The following is a 3,568-nucleotide window of genomic DNA, read 5'->3' on the forward strand; positions in this document are numbered from 1 at the left end:
TCATCTTTTTTAGTAGTTTAGTGGAGAGAAGAGTCTCATAGACTTTCCTGCCTGGGTGGGCTTCAAGCTGCCATCTTAAGAGCTCAGCCTCTGAGTAGCTGGGGTTGCTGGTATGAGCCATTGGCAACTGCTAAGGATGTTACCGTGTGTATGTGTGTGTACGTGCACATGTAAGTGTGTGTGTGTGTGTGTGTGTGTGTGTGTGTGTGTGTGTGTGTGTGTTTGTGTGTGTGTTTACCAGGGCTTCAATTCAGAGCCTAGGTGGTATCCTTTAGCTTGTTTGCACAAGGTTGGTGCTGTACCACTTGAACTAGGGTAGCTCTGCTTTCCAGCTTTTTGGTGATTCATTGGAGAGAAGAGTCTGCCCAGGCTAGCTTTGAATCTTGATTGATCCTCAGGTGTCACTCTTGAGTAGCTAGGATTATAGACATGATCCACTGGCATCCAGCTACAAGGATGTCTTCTCATACTCTCTTCTGTTCTAACACATTGTCTACTTGCCCTGGCCTAGATCCTCTGACCTCCACATCAGCTCCCAGCAGCCCCTGACTGTGTGGAGAACATAAAGCTCAAACTTGATCCTATTTCTTTTTCCTCAGGGGAGGGAATGTTTCCTCTGAAGCCTTGGTTAGGAAGGGTAGCTGCAGATGGGTACTCAGCTGCGAGAGAGGTACTTTGTTTTAGACAAGAAGGAAAGTGTGGCCAGATGCTAATAGCTGATGCTGTCCTATTCCTAGCTCCTCAGGAGGCTGAGATGTGAGGATTACCATTCAGAGCCAGTCCAGCTAGAAAAGTGTGTAAGATTCCCTTCTGCAAATAACCACCCAAAAGCTTGAAGAAAAGCTGTGGCTCAAGTGGTAGTGTGGTAGCCTTGAACGAAAAAACTGAGGGACAGAGCCCAGGCCCTGAGTTCAAGCCTTATCATCAAGATGCATGGGTGTGCATGCACACACGCACATGCTCTCTCTCTCTCTCTCTCTCTCTCTCTCTCTCTCTCTCTCTCTCTCTCTCTCTCTCTCACACACACACACACACACACACACACACACACAGAGGATGGTGTTAATGATGAGCTGAGCTAGAACTGGGGGCAGTCCTGAGGCATAGTCATATTAAATTCTAAAAGTATATCAAGTGGTTTCTCCCTAAGTCCTTCTTGGGCTGAGTGAGTCTGGGCCATGGCAGTAAGTTCCATGGAATCTGCACCTCCATCTGTGCACACGGCCACAGGACCAAGGGAAGGACACTATGGATGCTCCTTTGTACTCAGTCCAAGATTGCAGACCTTCATCTGTCCCCAAGCAGTAGAGAGGAAAGCAGGGCTCTGAGCCCTGGGACTCCTGGGATAGCGACTGCTACAAGCATCAGCCAGCCAGCTGTGGATTCCTGACCCTACAAGTCTTTCATGAGCCCAACTCAACACCTGCCCAAGGTGTGCCTGACAGAGTAGCAAACTTGTGATACCCGCATGAGTGGGCATTACCTGCTGTGCCATCTTGCAGCTCCTGGCCCTCCTGGCCCAGAACCGTGCTCTGAGACTTCGGTTTACTGCTCAGATGCACACTGCACCCATGACTGATGCCATTCTCATGACCCGGCTGATGAACTCCATGCCCCAAGGCGGGACCTTTCTCTGATACTGTGGCCCATTCCATGCACAAAGGCCGCCAAAGAGACTGCTCTGAAGACACCTAGACATTGCAAGACCCTACCCTCAGGGGCCTATTGGAAAGTACTCTGCTTAGAGCCACAGAGTGAGCTCCAAGCAGGTGTTGGTCATGGGGCTCAAACTCTGGGCCTGGGCACTGTAGCTCAGCTCTTCAGCTTACCACTTGAGCCACAGCGCCTCTTCCAGTTTTCTGGTGGTTCCTTGGAGATCAGTGTCTCCTGGACTTTCTTGCCAGGGCTGGCTTTGAACCATGATCCTCTGATCTCAGCTTCTTGAGGATCTAGGAGGACATGCATGAGCCACATGTGCTTAGTTGATCTGGCCTTTCACCACGGTGGGATAGGAGCTTCTTAAAGCTTCTCTTTATTTTTTCTGTGCCAGTACTGGGGCTTGACCTCAGAGTTTGAACCTTATTCTCTTAACATTTTCTCAAGGCTGGCACTTTACCACTTGAGCCACATTTCCATTTCTGTCTTTTGGTATTTCATTGGCAAGAAAAGAGTCTCACTAACTTTCTTCCCCTGAGCTGGATTTGACCCACAATATCTGATCTCAGTCTCCTGAATAGCTAGGATTTACAGGGGTTGAGCCACTGGTGGCTAGAAACTTTTCTTAAGAAAGAGTTCTTCCCTGCATTTGCCCTGACTCATCCATGCAAAGGAGGCCTCTGAGGGTCAGGAGCTGTGAAAAATAGGCGTCCAGCCACTGGAAATGGCTGGGGTCCCTGGTGAAAAGCCAAGTTAATCTTCCCCCTAGGCCCCTTTCTAGGTCCCCACCCTCTGCCCTACCTGTGACCCAAGTACAACCTTGACCCAGCCTTGAATATCCTGCCAGACTTGTCTGAAGCCACAGAACCTTCATTTTACCCACACCATCGGCTCTACACCATACCTCAGGACCTTTGCCCATGTTGTACCTTCTGCCCGAGGCTCTCTGTCCTGTTCCACATCTTAGAACTCCTGTGGAATTTTGGCACTGGTTATATCACCTCCTGGAGCAACTCTTTCCTTCCCCCCTCCCTCTTTTTTTTTAATATTGAGTCGCTAGAGATGGAACTTGTGCAGGCCAACTAGCAAAAGCTCTATCTTGGTGTGTTTGTGCCAGTCTGGGGGTTTGAATTCATCACCTTGACAGTATCCCTGAGCTTTTGTGCTCAAGGCTAGCACTCCAGTACTTGAACCAGAGCTCTATTTCTGGCTTTTTGGGTTTTTAATTGGAGAAAAGTGTCTCATTATAGTCTTTCCTGCTTGTAATTTTGATCCTCAGATCTCAGCCTCTTGAATAGCTAAGATTACAGGGGTGAGCCACCAGCACCTGATCTCTACTGCTTACTTCTAACCTTGGCCCTCCTCTGAGTCCCAGAAGAATATGTCTCACCAGGGTCCCTTTTTTTTTGCCAGTCTTGGGGCTTAAACTCAAGGTCTGAGCATGTTCCTGAGCTTCTTTTGCTCAAGGCTAGCACTCTATCACTTAAGTCACAGTGCCACTTTTGGCTTTTTCTTTTTATGTGGTACTGAGGAATCGAACCCAGGACTTCATGCAATCTAGGTAAGTACTCTACCACTAAGCCACATTTGCAGCCCACTGTTCACTTCTAACAGGAGCTATGAGGGTGGGATTTATTGGCTAACCCTTTTCGGTGCAGAAATCACTGGCTATTTCTTATCTTTCCCAGGATTTGTGACCAGCCTGAGATTTGGCAATCAGGAATGATGAATGAGTGGTAGGCACTAGTCCCCACATCCTACAGAGGGTTCTAAAATATGGAGCAAGAACCTTGGACAACTCCTACAGCCTAGGAAGTGTGGTCTCCCTGGAGGCAGTGGCTGGCTTCTAGGTGTCCTGATGGGACACCTCACCCACAACATAATGCACCCTTTGCACACTCCAGCCCAGGCA

The sequence above is a fragment of the Dipodomys spectabilis genome, unplaced genomic scaffold, assembly GCF_019054845.1.
Source record: "Dipodomys spectabilis isolate Male_0828 unplaced genomic scaffold, ASM1905484v1 ptg000203l, whole genome shotgun sequence".
In the NCBI taxonomy this organism is placed as follows: Eukaryota; Metazoa; Chordata; class Mammalia; order Rodentia; family Heteromyidae; genus Dipodomys; species Dipodomys spectabilis.